Below are 10,578 nucleotides of genomic sequence, written 5' to 3' on the forward strand. Positions count from 1 at the left end.
GAGGGGACAGAAGAATTCTCAGAATGTAGCAGAGAGTCAGTCTCCAAGGGTCCCCGCTGGACCTGGATGGGCACGCATGGTCTGCCTTTCCACTGTCCCCTGGTCAGTCACCTCACAACGACAGGTGGTCCTGGGAGGTGACCCTCCCTTTCCTGTCTATGCCCAGGAACACCATCTGACTACGTGTCACTGTTTTCATTCTGGGTTGCTCCCCACCTGTCCCAGCCTCTCTTGCCTCCCCATGGGGAGCAGCAAGACTCTTCCTGGGGTCTGTGATTGGACACCCTGGAGGGCCACTGAGCAATCAAAGCACCCTTCCTTGAACTCATCACCTTGTCGTGCTGTCCAAGGTCCCGGGCTAAAATTGGAGCTTGGCGAAGCCACCAACGTGCAATGGCTCAGCGCCCTTTGGCTGGGCGCCTGGGGGCCAGCACTCAGACAGAAACCCCTGCTCCAACTTTTGCGGCTTTGGCCCCTAAGACCTGCCCCCCAGACCCTCCCCGGCTCTGTTGCTACTCATAGAGCACCCACTGGCTCAGGGGCACTGGGACAATGCTCCTTGTCAATTTGACTGCCCCAAGAGCCCCTTGGGAAGCTGGAGGAGCATGTTCATCCTATTCTGTTCCTTTCAAGAACCCTGACTAATACCGGGGCTCACAAGCCTGTCCCCCACTTTGCCATCCACACTCATTTCCTCCTTCCTAGCCTCCTCCATTTGTCCCTGGAATGTTTCACTTTTCTTTGTCGCTCCTACTCCGTGGTGTAGGCTTTTACAGCGACAAAAGTAACACTAGCGTCCCTGCTGTCCAACTGGGTGCAACAGCCCCAAACTCCCAAACACCTCTTCTGGCCCAGGTATGACTATATCTGCCGCTACTGTTTCCCTCCATCTTCCGCAGGACCCGGGGGCGAGGTACTAGAGGTGCCGAACGGAGCCCCCACCCTCTGCCCTGCGCCTGCCACGACCGACCGTAGGCCAGCCCCTCCTCCCTCGCAATGAGTTCTGTTCGGGGACTTTCTCAGCCTTGCGCGCGGGGCTTCTGCTGGCTACCCCAGCCCCTCCCAATCCAGGACATGCACGTGGTGACCCAACAGTTGTGGATGTTTGCCTGTTAGATGCTGGGGAGAGCGCTGTCAAAATTGCCAGCAGTTTTCTGTCTCAAGGCAAAGCAGTTTCGTGCAGGAAATTTGTCCCCACACTAAAGACTGAAGACTCTAGCTCAGGGCCTGAATCTCATCGCAGTGTCCTCCTTGCATCCAGCTGAGGCCCACAATGTCTCCCGCAGGCCCGCTTTACAGATCTGCAAGGCCCAAAGGTCAGTGGTGGAAGCTGGAAACTGCACCAGCGCAATGAAGGGTCTGTGCCAACAGGCCAAGGGGTGTGCACTGGCCAGGAAGTGATGCTCCGGGTGAGGACTAGAGCTCCCCCAAAGGCACCACAGCCATCCTCAGCAACAGTGAGGTCCCGAGCTCCTTCAGCAATGAGGAAAGCTGAGTTCCCATCAGGAAAGCCGGTGCGACAGGCTTCCCCAGGAGATTGAGCAGCGCACCATCTTCCCCTCTGGATCCAGGAGGTGATGCTCAAGGTGAGGACCAGCGCTCCCCCGAAGTGAACCGCAGTCATCCTCAGCAGCAACGAGGGCCTGAGCTCCTCCTCCAACGAGAACAGCCAAGCTCACCAGGAAAGCCAGCATGACAACCTCGTCCAAGGGAACCAGCAGCGCCCAACAGCTTCCCGACAATCTCTCTTCCTCCTCTCTACTTCCGTCTCTTACGCTGCCGGCGCCCATCCTCAGGTGGGTCTCCCACACCCAGCACCGGACTAGTTCAGCTCAGCTGCGTGCTACAAGTTAACCACCCTTTGCCAGTCCACCACAGGTGAAGGTGTTTTCTTCTGGGCTGAAGGCGAGGCAAGAAAATAGATCAAAGCAAGCGAGAGGAACAAAACGAGACAGGAAGAACAAATAAGACAGTGAGCCTTCAAGTGACCTTCTCATCAGGCCCTAGTCCATGTCCCTTGGGGGGTGCGGGTGACAACCGCACGGGAAGGCTGCTACATGACAGCCTTCCCAGAAATGCCTGGAGCAAGGAGCCTCACAGACAAGTGCCGCTCCAGAGAGCCAGGGCTACAGGTGTGCAGCATCTGAGCCGCCGCTGAGATACTCAGGGAAACGCGGGGGCAATGGGTTTCTCTAGCCGAGGCACAGGCTGTGGTACTTGGGTTAAAGAGTAAGGGTGTTGATCCTGCAGGCTGGAGGACTTGGGGGTCTGAGCACCACGTGTTTATCCATTTCAGGCAGGTTATCCCTGGCGGTTAGGCCCAGACCCTGCCCTAGATTTCTAGCCCTGGAGTCCTGCAATTCCTGCTAGGCGGGGGCACAAGCACTTTCCACAGCCGCAGCGAGCAAGCGTCTCAGATGCCGTCTCCCCATCTCCAATTAAACTTCCATACGGGTTTCTCAGAGCAAAATGGGGCACCTGTAGCTCTTGGAAGTAATAGAAAAGATGAACAGGTGTCGCTCGGGCCCGTAAGAGCCAGTGCACGAGGCCTGCCCGGCACAGCAGCGCTCAGGCGTGGCTCCTGCCCGCGTCTGAGCTTGGAGGCGGGAAGAGCAGGGGAAATCGCGTGTGTCCTCCCTCTGCTCCCCGTCCAGAAAGAAATGGCCCAGTTAGGAACATTATCAATCAGTGGCTAATTTTTGATAAGTTAACTAAATTATTTATGGCCAAACCTTGAAAATTAAACTTTAAAGGACTACATGGCCACACAAGCAGCGCAAGTACAGGAAAGTGACTTGGATTTTACCAAAGGTAGTTACTCGTGTGGGGACAAGGGTGGGAAGGGCAGAGAGCCTGAGCCCCATCTGTGCCGCTTCCAGATGCCAGTCCGAACCTCTGTGGGCACCGGGCGACCCCGGGCCCAGGGCGCGCCTGTTGCTCTTCTCTGCCAGCCTATGCCTGCTTCTGTTTTCTGAATCACTGTGACAAAAACACTGGGATCACCATTACCAGAGAGATACAGTGGCGTGGTCGGTGCTGCCTTCCCAGGCCTAACTTGGGGCCTGGGCACCAGCTGGCGAGCCTGCAAGACACTGGAAGGATGAAGGAGGGGGCGTCCTAGTGGGCTCCCCGGGAGGTGACGCCTAACAGACCACTGACCAGGCCAAAGAGGAAAGGGGAAGCGTGTTCCAGGCAGAGTGGGGCTGCGGAAGGCTGTCCAGGGAAGGGGAGCAGGGGGCTCTCGACAGAGCAGCCCGCACAGCTCCAGCCGGGGCAAGGGGAAGCTCTGAGGCTGAAAATATGAACAGGTGGCCGGCTTCGGAAAACCTCCATAAGATAAGGAGTGTGAGCTCTGTTCTTCCTGATGCAATCAGCAGGAGAGGATGCAACGTAAGCGTTTGAATTGTCCGCTGTTCTGCTAGACGGTGTGTACACTGGGTGTTACGGTTTGTGTATTTGTTTCCCCAAAGCCTCATGCAGTCACTGAGGCGCAGTTCTACGGTTTATGATTAATCCATGATCCAAGGCTGGGCTTATGGGTGTGAGTGCTACACGCAGCCTGGGATGGACAGCCTGAATGTAAGAGACAGAGAGACAGACTCTCTGTCGTTGTTGCTGTTGCTCCTGCCCTTTTACTCTTTGCTGCCACCACCATGAAAGGCTGCTCTCTGCCATGTGCCGCTCTGCCCTGGAGCCAGCTGAGTATGGACTGAACCCTCCAGTAACTATGAGCTAAATAAACCTTTCCTTCCTTCATTTTGAGTGTCAGGTATTTGTCCAAGGAACGAAGAGTAACTGAAACAGAATTTAAGACCACAAGCAGGAGGGGCCCGGGGAGATGGCTCAGAAGACTAAGTGCTTCCCTGGCAGGCGCCAGGGCCTGGGTTCAATCCCCAGTTCCACCAAAAAAAATAAAAACAAGCAAAAAAAAAAAAAAGGCAGGGAGACCAGTGAAGATGTCTTGGCGAGCTCACAGTGAAAGGAAACCAGGCACACGCTAAACTTTCCTGTGCACAGCTCGCCTGGTCTCGTGGCAAGCACGGTTACACCTTACAGTTGACGCAGAGAGAGAATAAAAGACTTGCCCGAGACACGGCAGGGAGGACAGAGCAGAACGGACCTGCTGCGCTGTGCTCAGCCCCACTATGTGCCCACCCCCAAGGACACAACAGGAAATCCACGGGGGGCCATAAGGCTGGGCTGACAGGACTTGGGACGACCATGGTGTGCGAGGGGGAAGTCGAGGATGGCTTCCAGGGCCTGCTGTGTGTCACGAGGTGCGGGGGTGCCCAGGGCACAGGCACCTCTGTGTGGTGAGGACAGGAGTGTTTGGGTGCACACTGAGTTTGAGATGAGTCTGGATAGTCCGAGCGAAAACGTCCGGTGTGGGATTGCACCTACGCTGGTGGAGTCCGGGAGGCAGCCGAGGACAGAAGCTGAGAAATCAGCACTAGGTGAGAAATGAGTGAGAACAGAAATGGCATCAGGTGGAGCTTAAGGCGAGCCCAGCTGGAGGCAGAATGGAGGAAGAGACCCCCAGGGGCTTCTCCCAGAAGGTTCTGGGAAGATCTAAGCAGCTGCCTGGCAAGAGCAGGGGTTCAATCCCCAGCACATGCTGTGCCACCGTGCCCGAGTACCCTGAGCCACCCACCAGCTGGTGGTGCGCATCTCTAATCCAGGGCTGGGGAGGCTGAAACAGGATGATCACTACGAGTCCGAGCTGCATAGTGAGACTCTGTCCCATATTCTCTTTCCCCCCAGAATGAGTTGCTAAGCGACTTCATGTGCCACAGGGCCCTCTGTAAATGGGACTGAGAGGTGGCATGGGGCATCCTGCCTCATCTGCTTCTTCTGGGACCAGGTCCTGGAGTCAAGGGGAGCAAGGGCCTAGTCCTCCGGACTGTTGCAGCACTTCTTTGACTAGTTGGCCTTGGATTTTACTGTGCTAAAGAAGAAAAACCAACGAGCAGCAAAAGTTAAATTTCTTCCTTTCTTTTTTTTCTAAACCAAGCAGGGCAATTTAATGAAATCTTTTCTCAAAGTAAAAAACAGCCAGGGATACAGCTAGCTCAGTGTGAATGCCTGGAACCACGAAAGTAAACAACAGAAGCACAAGGGCTGAGAAGGCAGCTCAGGATGCAGGCATAGCCAGTCCCCACCACAAGCCAGTCAGGTGACATTTAAGATGGGCTGGGTGTCCACACTTGCACATCTTCCTGCTTGACAGCCACCAACTGCCCACAGCCACTGCCAGCTGGGCTGGCGGCCAGGTGCCTCCTGCTGCTACACTCGCCCTCTGGAAGGGCGGCCAGAATCAAGACCGGCAACGGGCTGCAGGCCTTTCTCGTTCCATCTAATCAGAGATCCGCTAGCAGAGACCACGATGTAAGCACAGTCCTTGCAACCTCAAAATTCCGTGTGTATTACAAAGGCCAGTGATGATTCTCGGGGTGAGCTTATCGGTAGGATTTCGGGTAACGAGCACGGGCACCAGGGCCTCCAAACTGTCTGGATTCGCAGTGATGGGGGTCAGCTGCCAACAGGGCCAGGTTGTACTGGATGAGAATATCTTTGATTTTTTTTTTTTCCTGGCGGACAGGCCCTTGCGCTTCCCAGGCAAGCGCTTACTCTGCTGAGCCATCTCCCCGGCCTTGATCTCTTTGTTGCAAGCCTCACCAACGGACTTTTGGTAATAGGCCACCAAGGCCTTGGGCAACACACCCACCGCCCTTCACACAGGCACGGGTGTCAACACCAGCAAGCTGCTCCCTGCCCAGAAGCAGAACGGGCTCCAGCGGCTTACACTGCAGCGCGCACAGCTCGATCATCTCGGGGACACCCGCTCACCTTGGTGAGGCCACTGCCCGGCTTGCAGCGAGCCGCGGCTGTGGCTGTCTTCTTGCGACCCAAGAACTGCACGGACTGCAGCGGGCCCTTAGACGGCACCGCCGCTAGTGCCAAAAAACGCTAAATTTCATCACTCAAGGATATGATTTTCATTCCACGCCAGGCTGCCTGGGACATTGCCAGGCGCGCACCCAGACGGACTGAGCGCAGCTGCAGAGACACAGACAACAGGAAGGCAGAGCGGCGGAAGGCGCTGCAGAGTGGCTGCCGCAGGCCCCGCAGGCCGCCATGCCTGCGTGGTGCAGAGGCCCCCGAAAACCTCCCCCTCCTTCCAGCCGTGCCCCTCCTACGCAAACACCCCTACAAAACCTTCCCCTACCCATTGCTCAGGCTGTGGTCTTGCCCCCACTGGCCCTCCTGCACGCAGGCTGGATCAAATGTCGCTTATTGCTTGAACTTTGCCGGACGAGGTGGCCTTGGCTGTGACTCAGTTTACCCTAACTGAGGGTAACCTGTGTTTCCTGTCTTCACTCCTTCCCACAGGAGCTTGGCTAGGCTAGGAGTTCTGGACAAACTAAGGGCTACATTCTGGGGCCTTGAGCAAGTAGTTTAGTATGCTTAGCAGTGTCCTCTTCATACCAGGAAATAATGAGGAGGGAGAGGGGGAGGGAGGGAGAGGTTCTCAGTCAAATGATAAATTATAGAAATAAAAACAAACCACCCTGGTAGTTTCACCTCCCACGATATTCTTCCTCCTCTTTGCCACAAGAGAAGAAAGAAAAGCACCTGTGAGTTCCGGCTCCTGACTCCTCAGCTGCCTCTTGACTCACGCAGCTCCCCACCCCACTCACACCCCTGACTGACGGCCAGCGATGCTCTTCCTGGGCAGTGTCGCAGGCCCACAGCCTGCAGCTAAGCTTTCAGTTGCTGGGGAAGGAGTTGTCCAACCTTTAATGTCTTCATCTATAAAATGGGAAGAAGAAAAAACAGTCCTCTGGCTACGAGGGTTTCTAAAACAATGTTTGCATCAGCCCAAACGAGAAGTGAAGAGTCTCAGGAAGAATGTGTGTCGCTGGGAAGGGCCTTAGGACCATCCAGCGTGGGGGGGGGGCTGGGGTCTCTTGTGCTATGAGGGTGTGGAACTGGGCCCCACGCGCTGAGATACAGACCCTGAGCCACTGAGTCGCCCCCTCCTCTCCCGAAGGACTGCGGCCAAGCCCATCCAGGGAGCTGCCACCTCTGGTGAGGGCCTTTAGGACCTCAGGGCCTGGTCTCAGTGGGGACCTTGCTGGGACACCCCACCTGCTGAGCTGTAGGACCGGGGGCTGGGCTCAGACCCAACCTTGCTGCTTCTCAGTGCTGGTCACTTAAGTGACAACGCACGGAACCTCTCTGAGCCTCGCTCTTCTTGGCAAGAGCAAGTCCCCGCCCCGTGGCGCACATAGTCAGGGTCGTTCGGCAGATCCTGTGCCAGCTCGGACTAACCTCCTCTTCCTTCCCTTTGGAGAAACTCGCCGCCTGGAGGAAGAAGCAGTGCGCAGGCCACGGGCCCTGACAAGCCGCCCATCGCTCGCCCCTTCAGCAGCGCCCTGGAATCTGAGCGTGCTGAGGTTCCAGGGACCCACAGGGCCACACTGCAATGCCAAGAGGCAGACCCGGCCGCGTTAGCGACATGAGCCTGCTGTGTGCTTCTGAGGTGCAGGTGGCTGCTGAGGGCTGTTCTCCTGCAATCCCATGAGACGTTGCTGTTCTCGACTTATCTACACTTTAGAGATGAAAACACTCTACATGCACTTCAGGGCTGAGGCCTGAGGTAAGCTCCCCAGTTCCGACACTTGGATTCTGGTCTCTCTGACTCCAGCACACGGATGCTGAAGCACTGCATGTATAGCACCTGCTTGCAGGGCGGCCACGCTGGACCACGTAGCTCGGACAGAAGAAACAGAGGCTTCTCACCCCCTCCGTCTTCCTTTCAGGGCAAGACCACCCACAGCCCACAGTTCCAGTGGGGATCCAACTAGGTGATGCTGGACAGACCGAGTCCAGGATTGAAGGAGACATTTAGATGGCTGGCGAAGAACAAGATGTTACAGACTGGACATTTGCATCTCCCTGAAATTCCTAGGTGATGAGGATTAGGAGGATGTGGGAGGATTAGGATTAGGTGGAATCTTGGGAGGTGATTAGTTTCTGAGGGTGGGGCCCTTGTCAGCAGGATTAGTGTTCTTATAAGAGAGACCCCAAGGAGGTGGCCCATCCCTCCCATGATGTCAGTCCTCTGTGGACCAAAAGGTGGATCTGTGTGGACACCAAATATGCCGGCACCTTGACCCGAGATCTCCCAGTCTCCAAAGCAGGATTATTATTATTATTTTTTTTCTCCAAATGCCTTCAGGGCAGGTTTGGCTGGCTTGAGTTGTGGGGATCGAACCACAGCAACCTGAGCCTTACTGCTTTGTTTAGCAGGCACTTAAACAACTGAGCTAAAGGGTAGGCCCCCTAGTCTCCAAAGCAAAGATAAACTTCTGTTGTTTACAAATCCCCCAGCCTATGGGATTTAGTTAAGCAGCCTGGATGGGCAAGAACATAAGAAAACAAAGGAGGAGTAAAGGGCGGGTGCGGGGAGGCAGTGAGGACAAGAGGCAGGGACTGTGCTTCCTCAGCGGTGTGGCTTGCTCGGGGTACACACAGGTGTCCTAGGAAGATGTAATGTGGGGTTTTATCAGCAGACGTAGGCAGAAGAGACCTCCACGGAGGTTCAGCAGAGTTTGCAAAGTACGAAGGCAAAGAAAGGAATCTCTGAGCCTGTTTGAGAGAAAGTGCATCTTACCCATCTTACCCTGATATTTGCATCAGTCACCAACCTCTGACCTAGAAAGTTCTCAAAAGTATTATGTATTTGTTTACTGGTACTGGGGATCGAACTCAGGACCTTGTGCTCGCCGGGCAGGTGTTTATGCCACTGAGCTGTCTTCCAGTCCTTCCAAAGTATGTTTAGATTATAACCAGGCGCAGTGGCGCACACCTGCGCTCCCAGCACTCAGGAGGTTGAGACAGGAGGACCACTGCAAGCTTGAGACCAGCCTGGAGACTAAGAACGTGAGTGCAAGGCCAGCCCGAACTGCACAGCAAGGCCCTGGCTCAGAAAAAGAAAAAAGTATTTTTAGATAAAGTCTTAGCAGATGGCTAGCTAGACCGTTAAGAAAATCTATGCTTTGTCATTTTTAGGTTTTGAGTAATACATAGTGATTCAAGAGACTGACTGAATAAATAATCCTGGCATAACTGGCAGCCTCTCTTCAATAGCAAAGTTAGATCCGTACCCTATGCTGTACACACACACCTTTCAAATTGACTACGGCATAATTTTAATACAAGCCAGAGGTGAGGCTGAGGTCTAGAAATGCACCTTGCTTGTGGAAGGGCCTCAGCAGGGTCCCGGCACCATAAAACAATTTTATTTTAATTTTAAAAATAAAACCATTAGAAAAATGAAGATTCTTTGTTTTGTTTCTGGACAATCTTTTCAAACAAGAGAAGAAACTCATAAGCTACAAGCAACAACAAGAACAACAAAACCCTGCAACTTCACAGATAAATGTTTCAAGATCAGAAACAGTCAAAGGCTAAGCAGGAGAAATGTCTGCTTCACACCCACAATGCACAGCGCTTCTTCTGGGTGACAGGTGAAGGGCGTCCTGCCCTTCTGAAAGCTACAGGGACATTTCTCTGACCTTCCTCGTGCCTGAGCAGATAGCATCCTAGTCTTTCCATTGCTGGAACAAAATACCTGACACCCACAAGTTCAAGGAAAAGAGGCTCATGGCTCACGGTTTGTAGAGCTTCAGCCCATAGTCAGCTGGCTCCAAGGCAGGGCAGGATGGCAGAGGGGACATGGAGCCGGCAGGAGGTGGCAGCCCAGGCAGGGAGCCTGCTCGTCCCTCTTCACTCCACCCAGGGGTCAAGCCTATTTGTGGGTGTCACCTACACCCAGGGCAGGTCTTCTGTCTTCAGCAAATCGATTCAGCCACACCCAGACTGTGCTGATCCCGATAAGTGGGCTAATTCAGTTATCATGAGCAACAGGGACTTGGCACGCCCCAATCCAGCCGCCTCCAAAAGGGCCCACCTACGAATGCATGAGACTGTGAGGGGACACCTAGATGCAGGCTAAAACAGGTGGCTTGTGAGACAATAGCCACATTTTAGAGGACAGGTGACACAAACAGAACAATAGTTAAATAATATAATCCATGAATTCTATTTAAATCTCTTTAGCAGAAACTGGGCTTTGCAAAGCACCCCAGGCACCTCTGTGCCTGGCCCAGTTTGCATCCCTTTCCACCCCAATTTTTCATGACTGTCTTTTTTTTTTTTTGTATCAGGAATCGAACTCAGGACCTTGCACTTGCCAGGCAGGCCTGTGCTGCCACCGTCCAACTTGTTTCACTTTCCTGTGGTTCAGAATAAAAAGTAGTCAGTGCAGAAACTCAGAAGCGATTTTTAGCAACTGAAAGCGGTGACCAGGAACGTCCAAGCGGGCCGCTGTGAGAGCTCCGTCTCGGAATGGCGCCTCAGCTTTCTGCTGTGACTTCCGCCAGAGCTCAGGTCTGCTCTGCGCAGGTCCTGTGTCCCTCCACAGTCTCCCAAAGGCAGATCTCTGCGGGCGTGGTGGCGCAGCCCGGTGGCCCCAGCCCTGGAAGGCAAGGCAGGAAGACGCCACACTGGAGC

This window comes from Octodon degus, unplaced genomic scaffold, assembly GCF_000260255.1.
Source record: "Octodon degus isolate 3935 unplaced genomic scaffold, OctDeg1.0 scaffold00026, whole genome shotgun sequence".
NCBI classification, from domain to species: domain Eukaryota; kingdom Metazoa; phylum Chordata; class Mammalia; order Rodentia; family Octodontidae; genus Octodon; species Octodon degus.